Here is a 10,662-nt window from a genome sequence, read left to right on the forward strand (position 1 = left end):
TGTATCAAAGAGGCTCCATTCACTTCCATCTCGCCCCTGAAAGTGTTGGGACTCCATGAATAGGAGATAAAGAATTGAATGTTATTGACTGGCTCTAGCTCAGCAAACTTCTAGCTCAATCTGTTTCTTTCTCATCAAGGGTGGTATCAAAACAGCTGCTTTCTCCTCTTCTAGAGTAATTACTTGTGCAAGAGGGGAAGTATAAAATGACAGTCATCCCAAAGGGTTCTCATAGCAGGTCCCTGTTCTGGTGGGGTGCAGTGGGCTTTGTAAATGACTCTAACCCATCCCTACTCCTGGGACTGAATGATCCCCAACAGATGATGCCACCCCAAAGAGTGGTGCCGCTAAGGCCAGTAAGAGAACGGAGACCAATATGGTGTGTGACCTTGTGCGGTTTAACTCTCTTCTCTGGGCTTGTGTTTTAAGGGCTGATCTCATTTACCAAGTGGTTAATGCTATTGCTTCTTGCATTTTGCAGATTTTTTTTTTTTTTTTTTGGTAAATTTCAAAGAGACATCTAAATGTGTAAGTACTTTGAAAAGTTAAAACTGCTCCACAAATATGCAGAATTATTCGTGTTATGAATGGAATGTGGAGTAGGATGGGAAAAAGAATTAGAGCTGCATGTTTTGAGGAAAGGGAATTTAAGGAAAACATTTCCTTATGCTTTGAACATTGATGTTGCTATGCTCTTTCATAAAGTTTGTGCCTGAAGTTAACTCTTAGCTCATTGCCTTAATGTGGGTTTCCACCAAAGCAGATCTCGGGACAGATACAACACAGAGAGTATGTCTGGGTGGTAATCCCTGGACATACTTTGCGGGGAGAAGGATTATAATGTGAGACAGGGAAGGGAAGGCAGTCAGTGAAGGATGTCACCAAGTACTGCTCTGGGCAACTGGAGTTGAGCCTCGCCGAAGACCTCTGGAAGCATCCTGTGTCTTTGTGGGGCTACATTGGTTGGGTGCTGCTTCTGGACAACACACATTTTTTTTTTTAACTTTAAGTTCTGGGATACATGTGCAGAATGTGTAGGTTTGTTACATAGGTATACATGTGCCATGGTGGTTTGCTGCACCTATTAATCTGTCATCTTAGATTTTTTAAGCCCCGCATGCATTAAGTATTTGTCCTAATGCTGTCCCTCCTCTTGCCCCCCATCCCTCAACAGGCTCTGGTATGTGGTGTTCCCCTCCCTATGTCCATGTATTCTCATTGTTCAATTCTAACTTATGATTGAGAACATGCGGTGTTTGGTTTTCTGTTCCTGCGTTAGTTTGCTAAGAATAATGGCTTCCATCTTCATCCGTGTCTCTGCAAAGGACATGAACTCATTCTTTTTTATGGCTGCATAATATTCTGTGGTGTATATGTGTCACATTTTCTTTCTCTCATCTATCATTGATGGGCATTTGGGTTGGTTCCAAGTCTTTGCTATTGTAAATACTGCTGCAATAAACATACGTGTCCAGGTGTCTTTATAGTAGAAAGATTTATAATCCTTTGGGTATAACCCAGTAATGCGATTACTGGGCACCATAAATTTACTGGCACTTCTGTGTGAATGGAGGGAGCTCCCATAGCTGAGAGGGCCCTTCTACAGAGAGATGCAGATGCCAGCAGTGGGGAACCAGGCCTACGTCAACTGAAGTTGCAAGACCAGATGTACATGGGCAAGGCACACATCTCTGAGTGACCTATGTTTGGGGTTCCTGGAACACTAAGAATCCCAGGTCAATAAGATTGGAAGGGAGTCAGATTCTTCCCAAATCTTTGCCACTCAGACTTTGGCACCAGAACCATGGAAGGGCATTTTGACAGTGAGATGCTCAGCCCACTATAGATTTATTAATTCGGAATTTCTTGTGTGAGGCCTGGAAATTTGCACTTTAAACAACTCAGAAGACATTATGGTAAATGAACTAACCCTGACACAGAAAGAAAAATCCCACATAATCTCACTTAATATGTAGAATCAAAGAATTGAATACATAGAAGTAGAAAGTAGAATGGTGGCTACCAGGAGCTGGAGAGGGTGGGGAAAACGGGAGATGTTGGTCAAAGGGTACAAAGTTACAGCAATGGAGGATAAAGAAGCCTGGAGATCTAACAGCAGGAGGACTATAGTTAATAAGACTCTACTATACACTGCAAACTTGCTAAGGGGGTAGCTTTCAAACACTCTCAGCACAAAAAAACCTGAGAAAATGGATGTGTTAATTTACTTGATTATAGTAATCTTTCACAATGGGTATGTATATCAAAATCTGATGTCATATAGCTTAAATATTTATTTAACTTTTACAAAAATAAAAATCATGGCCGGGCATGGTGGCTTATGCCTGTAATCCCAGCACTTTGGGAGGCCATGGCAGGCAGATCATTTGAGCAGGAGTTCAAAACCAGCCTGGGCAACATAGCGAGACCCCTGTCTCTACAAAAAGTACAAAAATTAGCCAGGCATGGTAGTGCGTACCTGTGGTCCCAGCTACTCTGGAAGCTGACGTGGAAGGATTGCCTGAGCCCAGGAGGTTGAGGCTGCAGTGAGTCATGATCAGACCACTGACCTCCAGCCCGGCTTACAGAGTGAGACCCTGTCTCAAAAAATATATATAAGGGACACCCCAGGACAAGAAGCCAGCTCTGGATATCATATTCACTTCTAAAGCATTCAGGAGGTGCTGTCATAATCTGCTGTTGGACACAAAGATTGGTATAGCTTTTTTGAAGGGACTCTAAGAATCAAGTGATAGTGGTCACTACAATAAATAAGCACTCTGGTTTGTTATGATACATACCAGTGTTTGAGAAGTACTGCTTGGCTCTGCATGCCATCACACTGTATTGCATGGCGTCCTTGGCAGATATCACTAATCAATCACAGTTCTCTTACCATCTCAGCCTACACATGGCCTTCATCAAGATCCTTCTCAATGTCAGGCAGCCATTTCCAGTGAATCAGGGCAGAATGCTAAGGATCTTTGAGAAGGGAAACTGCGAAGAATTCATTTCTTGACGTGGGTACTTTTCATCTCAGGTTTGGGTAAAAGAAACAAAGTGGTTTTGATTGTGGATCAGGGAGAAATGAAACAGACTCAAGTTAGGATAAGGGGCCAGGGACATCTCTGTGGTGGCTTGGGGATGACCATGGGGGAAACTACAGCCTTGATCTGGAAGGAGCAGGCAGCAGTGGCAGCAACTGCTGAGCTGGAGTGGGGAGGGGTAGATCATCAATGGCCCTCTGCTCTCACATCTAGATTCTGGTCATTTTGCAGGAAGTTTTGGTGTGTTACGATCTGAACTGTTTCCCCCAATACCCCAGATTCATATGTTGAAGCCTTAACCTCCAATAATGGCATTAGGAGGCAGGCTTTTGGGAGGTAATTGGATGAATATGAGGTCATGAGGATGAACCCCCCAGGATGAGATTGTTGTCCCCGTAAGAAGAGGAAGAGACACCAGAGCTTTCTGTCTCTGCCCTGTAAAGATACAGCAAGACAGTGGCCATGTGCAAACCAGCAAGAGAGCCCTTACCAAGAATCAAGTTTGTAGATTCCCTGATCTTGGACTTCCCAGCCTCTAGAACCATGAAAAAGTTTGAATCATTCGGTCTATGGTATTTTGTTACAGTGGCCTGAACTTAGTCTCTTTATCAATAGAGTGGAGGAGGGAAGACGAGTTTGCAGTTGTTTGTGACCTGTCAGCCTTGTTACCAGAGGGCAGACATGAAGGTGGGATTAGTCTAGATGAAAATATTCTTGATAGGACAGCACAGTCCATTTCTCCCTACTTTACAGAAGAGGAGACTCAGTTTCTGGTAGGTGATGTGACTTATGCAAGATCACAGAGTGTGTTTGTGATTGAGCCAAGGTGTATGTGCATTTTTAATTTCCAGCTCAGTGTTCTTAACAGTCCTTTTTGAGATGTTCAGTGTTTTCTGAAAGCTTCAGCTGCATTTTGGATCTCCAACATGGACTTGCACAGTATTTCCCCAAATATCATTGAGGTCAACGTCTGTGAATCAGAGTCTCCTGGAAACATTTACAGTGAGATTAGAAAAGGAATTGAACGAGGTTAGGTGGTCTCTATTGGGCCTGAAATGTAACACGCAGAGTGGGAAATTAAAACAGGGTCTTTGGGGAGAGAAAAGAGGGAGAGGAAAAACCCGGCTTCTCTTATCTTCCTGCCACATGTGAACTCTGTCATTGGAGCTTCCGTTTTTGATAAACTCAGTGTGTCTTATCACAGCCTTTGACACATGCATTGATCATTTCTTACACTGAGTCCATGGAGGCATTTTCCTTCCTCTCTCTGGACAGCCCTCCCTTTGCCTTTCCTTCCCTCCCCCTTTATTTGTTGACACTGACGTTGCATGCAGAGAAGATTGCTTTCAAAAATACATCTTTTTAATAACTTGTCTTCTAGGAGAGAGGGGCACATCTATGCTTGGGTGGGTTGCTAAGAAAAATCCTGCACTGCTGTCTAACATCTCCTCCTATCACAGGGAGCCTTTGACAAAGAAAAATGGGCCTTGCATTTGGTGCTGACACCCGGCACAGTCACTGATTCTGGATTGCAGATTCCAGCGGTGGAAGGCACTGTTAAGACAGCCCAATAGCGATTTGGGCATTCCACAGAAGTCTTTAAAGCAACACTGATGAGCCAAACAAAAACCCATATTGCAGTTGTTGGGTTTTTTTCCCCCCAAGAAATTAAAAATCCTAGTCAAACACATCCAGCTAGCCGGTGCCTTATCACTAGGCAGGGAGGTAACTTGAATAAAAAATTTCCGATTACTCCCAGCTTGTGTGACAGATTCTGAAAGCAGCACATTACCATTCTATAGCAGGAAAGCATACATGCAATTCAATTTTATGCACTTCAGGCTTGGGAGTGTTTAGTACTTAGTCTAATTGATCAGGTGGAATGGGAAGGCTCTGGGAGCTAATTATCTTCCACATTGGAAACCCTTTATGGCTTGGATGACCTTTTTGGAAAATCAGGGACAAGGAATGGCCCTTCTCAGATTTTTGCTGGAAGACTACTGTGGCCAAAAACATCAAGAATAAGAAAAATGTCTTTCCTTGGAAGCACCAGTGATACCATTTGCTGTTTCTGCCTTTTTATGTGGTTACTGATTAATATCCACAGACCGTTTTATGATTACCAAGTTGTTTTGCATTTTCTAATTAGAGATTTTAAGTATTCTTTTTTTTTTGAGATGGAGTCTTGCTCTGTCACCAGGTGGGAGTGCAGTGACGTGATCTCAGCTCACTACAACCACCACCTCCCGGGTTCAAGCAATTCTCCTGCCTCAGCCTCCCGAGTAGCTGGAACTCCAGGAGCGTACCACCACACCCAGCTAATTTTTGTATTTTTAGTAGAGACGGGGTTTCACCATGTTGGCCGGGATGGTCTTGATCTCTTGACCTCATGATCCCAAAGTGCTGGGATTCCTGAGATCTTGGTAGTACCAGTATTGAGGCCTCCATTTTACAGATGAACAGGGAATCTGTCTAATCACACAGCTGACAGTTGGCTAGCTTGTGAATTCAACTCAGGTTGTTGAAATTATTTTATAGAAAACTCTCAGCATTTGTTTTTCTTTAGGGGTGGATATCAATTTTACATTTTACAGGCAACTTTGTTTATGAAAGTCATCAGAATGGGCCTTTGGATATAAGGCTCAGATGTAAAGAAAATGACCAGTGTTCCTCAAGAAAACCAAGTACAGTCACGGATGGCTGTGCAGGTTGCTCACTGCACAATGGTGACGTTGAAGCTCAGCCCTTGCTCTGTTTGCCCAGCCTTACATCCCAGTGTGGGTGGGGCATCTTCACCCAGAGAAGGGACCACTTTAATTTCCACAAAAGCACCTGCCAAAAGGAGGTGCTGTTTTCTAATTTGCACACGAGTGCCATATGAGCTCTTGGTAATCTTTGTCAGTATTAAATGCAGAAGCTACAGCCTGAGATACACAGAGTTCTATTTAGTGATGAAAAATGAGATTATGTTTAGCAGGACTGTGCCTTTGTGGAGTTAGAGGAAACGTGCTACTCTCTCAAATTGGATTTTGGTTGAATGATACCTGAAACTCACTTGCTCATGAGAAGTCTGGGTTTCTTTTTCTATAACTTTGTTTATAGTTGATCAGGGGAACAGAATCTTGCTGAGAGGGAAATACGATCAGACCTGATCTCTTCACTTTAGGCTGGAGAAAGGACTTTGAACATGAGTTAGATTAGTCTTGGCATAGCCCTTAGGGCAGTGAATGAACCGGGCTTTCAGAAGCACTCTGTAGATGTTTTGAATGCCTTGTCTAGACCTTGGAGGATGAAGACCATTGTGTGGTTGGAGTGGGGGTGTCTTCTGAAGAAAGGGTCTGTTCCTATGGCCAGCCATCCTGATATGGGAAATAAGAAGACTTTGAGCTGAGAGAGGAAGGGACTTCTTTTTACATCTTGGTCTAGGGAGAGTAAGGACCTAAATTTTTAGAGTTTCCATTGGAGAGGCATTAACTCCAGTGGCAGCAATGAGTTTCTCTCTGTGAAAAATGTTGAAGTCCCCAGCTGTCTGATAAAGGTTTGTTAAATATTATGGTCTGGGGTACTTAGACCTGCTTGAAAGGGAGATTAATAGAAGGGTTTCTCTCCAAGCTTGGAGTATAGAGTAGGCACACAGATGATTGCATAAATATATTCAAATACATTACTCTGAAGTCTATTCCCAAAGCCCTTTGACCCTTACAAAGGGAGTGTTAGACAGAGCCTCTTGCCAAAATGTTCCTCTTAATGTTGACATAGCAGGGAGGCGTCATATCGCGGATAAGTAAGTCTGGTTTTAAACACTAGTTCTGTAACTTGCAGGCAAGTTATTAGCTTTCTCAGTTGCCTTCTCTGACATAAGCATGTTCATCTCTACTTCAAAGATTTGGGATGAGGCTAACTTTGACAAAGGGCTCTTGCCCCAGCCACATAGAGGTGCTAAGAAAAATGTTAGCTCCCTCCTTGTTAGAAAAAGAAGAACTTTCAAGATTAAGAAGAAAAAAAAAGATTTCTGGATGTCCCTTCAGTTACTTACACCAAGAAGGCATAATGCTGATGCCATCTAGATCAGGGACTGGTAGACATTTTCTGCAAAGGGCCACAGAGTGCATATTTCCTGCTTTGTGGGCTATACAGTCTCTGTCATACCAACTCAGCTCTGCCATAGTAGCGTGGAAACCCTAGACAACGTGTATACAAATGAGCATGGATGTGTTTCAACCAGATTATATTTATGAAAACAGGTAGGAGGCTGGTTTGGCCTTTGAGATGTGGTTTGCTGACCTCTGATCTGAACAGTGTTCACTTAAACTCTCTACACAGTTAAAAGCTTTGTCCACCCTCCCATTCTCCTCTCGGTAAATGGTTTTTGTTTTCTGTCCCTCTTCTCTCTGTCGGCAATACACACTGTCATTTCTCAATAAATGAGGCTGCCGAGGAGACACCTAATTTTCAAATAAAATGACTGAGAAAACACCAAGAGAACAGAGAGGATCGATGGCTAAGCCCACACACACAGCACAGCAGATGCAGAGCTGGCATAGCACACCCTCCCCTGCCCCTTCTCCACCGTCCATCTCTTTATTTAACTCACTGACCCATTTTGCCCTCTTGGAAATCAACTGGACTTGAAATGGCACCTTTAGCATATGTTTAAATCTTTTTGTCCTACTTTTCCACGTTCATCCATGGATGGGAGAAAGTTTTCAAATTAAGTGTCACTGTTCAAAGTCAAAAATTAATTAATTAGTCAGTGGCCAGACATGTGCGGTGCCCAGAATGCTCATCAGTCTGCCTCAAAAGCTTTGCTAATGAGAATGAAGTCAGAGTGGAACCAGGCAGATCAAAGAGCCCAATCTCTCTCCCTTAGAACTTCTCTCGCATTGGTCCTGGAATTCTAATCAATTCCACCATTTAAATAAATTCTACGGGCCGAGTCTTGTTTTGTCCAGGTAACAGAGTGTGATTAGGGAATTCATCACCAGTGTTTTCAGTTTGCAAGTACCTCTATGTGGGGGATATCCTTCAATAGAAAAGACCTCAATGCCTCCTTTAAAACACAGGTAGGTGTTTTATGGTTAATTTACGCAGCTTGCTCAACTTTCCCAGGTGTGATGAAAAACCTGGCTCTTGAGACTTTACTTCCAAAGCAGGTGCTTGCCACCTTTCTCTGGACAAGTGTAGGGATGAGAAAATAGCCTGATAAGTGTCTTTTGTAGGTTAATATGATTTTATTTCATCAGTCCATGATAGCACGTTTTATAAACAACTTTACAGAGGTGCAGTTTGTCCACTACAAGATTCACCTGTTTTAAGTGTGCGATTTAATTTTTAGTTGATTTACTGAGTTATGCAGCCATCACCACAATTCTGTTTGAGAATACGTTCATCACTTCAGTAAAATCCTTCATGCCCGTTTACAGTGAATCCCTAATCCATCCTCAATCCCTGCCAACCACTACCTACTTGTCGTCTCTCTGTAGGTATCTTTTTGGAGCATTTTATAGAAATGGGACTATATACTATTCGGTCATTTGTGTTTGGCTTCTTTCACTTAGCATAGTGTGTTTGGGGTTCACACGTATGTCAGGATTTTGCTCCTTTTTGTTACGAGCTAATAATACACTGTATGGATATACCAGTGGATATTTTATTTATCCACTCACCAGTGAATGGACATTTGGGTTTTTTCCAGTTTGGGGCTATTATGAGTAAAGCTGATGTAACCATTTATGTGTGCACATAGGTCGTATTTTTAGGAGTGGGAACTGTTGAGTCATAGGTAAATCTGACCTTTTTAAGATACTGCAAAGTTTTTTTTCCAAAGCAACTGGCCATTTTACATTTCCACCAGCTAAGTATGAGGGCCCATGTTGCTGTACAGCCTCGCCAATACAATTGTGGTTGTTACTGCCTTTTTGATTATAGTCATCCTAGTGAGTGTGAAGAGGTATATTTTTGTAGTTTTAATTTACATATCCCTGATGGCTTGACAGCTACTTATTGCATAGGATCATCTACACCAGAGTCTCCCATTGTGTCTTTGGAAGAACACTAAGGCCATCAGATGCCTCACAAATAAAGAGGTTCTCTGATCTTGTAAATTTAGGAAATAATGCAAATTGTTTCTACTTCTATTCATAGTATATTGTATTGAGAGCTCCAGTCCTACAATATAGAAACCTGCCTGAATTTATTTAACTCAGCACTTCCTAGATTTATCTGAAAACGTAAATTTTCTTACTAAAAGGTAAATATTAAATGTTTTTTGGAAAGTGCCAAATTCTGCCTCTTCCTCAGCCTCGGCCTTACTGGAGAGAGTGAATAATGGGATGGGCAGTGTGTTCCATGCAGTGATCCTTGTTCCATAGGAAGCCAATGACTTAGGGAGGAGACCAGGGGACCTTTTTATTCCTGGAAGTTTATTCTATTTCCCCACATCCCTCCCATAACCCGCTCTACCAGGGTTGGGTTTCTGCAAAATGTAGAGTTTGGGAATGGAATGGGAAGGTCTGGCTTGTGGAATGGAATGGAAGGTTTTCTCCCATTCTTGGCATTGTTTTGGTGAAGGAGTGAAGTGAGCTGGAAGATGAAAGAAAGGCATGCCACCGTTCTCATGGGACTCGTTAGGATCTTGGAGTAGGAAGAATGGTGGTCCCAAAAGATATTCCCACTTGGAGCCCGTGAGTGTGAATTTATTTGAAAAAGGAGTCTTTGTAGATGTAAACAAGTTAAGAACATTTTTGTTATTGATTTTTTAATAACTTTTTTTAACATTTTTGTTATTGATACATAATTGTACATATCCATGGGATACATAGTGATGTTTTGATAGATACAATATATAGTGATCAGATAATGGTAATTAGCATATCCATAATCTAAAACATTCTTTGTGCTGAGAACATTCAGTATTCTCTCATCCAGCTATTTGAAAATATATATTATGGCCTCTCACAGTCCGGGTTTGGAGACTCCTGCGTCCTCCGACTTTTCATGGAAGAGATGTCAGGAGAAAGTGTGGTGAGCTCAGCGGTGCCAGCGGCTGCTACCCGCACCACTTCCTTCAAGGGCACGAGCCCCAGCTCCAAATACGTGAAGCTGAACGTGGGTGGAGCCCTCTACTATACCACCATGCAGACGCTGACCAAGCAGGACACCATGCTGAAGGCCATGTTCAGCGGGCGCATGGAAGTGCTCACCGACAGTGAAGGCTGGATCCTCATTGACCGCTGTGGGAAGCACTTCGGTACGATACTCAACTACCTTCGAGACGGGGCAGTGCCTTTACCCGAGAGCCGCCGGGAGATCGAGGAGCTGCTAGCAGAAGCCAAGTACTACCTGGTCCAAGGCTTGGTGGAAGAGTGCCAGGCAGCCCTACAAAACAAAGATACTTATGAGCCTTTCTGCAAGGTCCCTGTGATCACCTCATCCAAGGAAGAACAAAAACTTATAGCGACTTCAAATAAGCCAGCCGTGAAGTTGCTCTACAACAGAAGTAACAACAAATACTCATATACCAGCAATTCTGACGACAATATGTTGAAAAACATTGAACTGTTTGATAAGCTGTCTCTGCGCTTTAACGGAAGGGTCCTATTCATAAAGGATGTCA

The 10,662-nt window shown here is 42.7% G+C and overlaps 1 pseudogene across 1 annotated transcript in view; it reads left to right on the forward strand.

The window, feature by feature from the left end:
* The first annotated feature begins 10,002 nt into the window (after positions 1-10,002).
* Positions 10,003-10,662, forward strand: part of LOC105517684 — an 11,669-nt pseudogene continuing 11,009 nt past the window's right edge. The window contains exon 1 of the transcript XR_001002703.1: positions 10,003-10,658. The product of XR_001002703.1 is annotated as a BTB/POZ domain-containing adapter for CUL3-mediated RhoA degradation protein 3 pseudogene (transcript). The remainder of the gene's footprint in view (positions 10,659-10,662) is intronic.

This window comes from Colobus angolensis, unplaced genomic scaffold (assembly GCF_000951035.1).
Source record: "Colobus angolensis palliatus isolate OR3802 unplaced genomic scaffold, Cang.pa_1.0 Scaffold305, whole genome shotgun sequence".
NCBI classification, from domain to species: Eukaryota; Metazoa; Chordata; class Mammalia; order Primates; family Cercopithecidae; genus Colobus; species Colobus angolensis.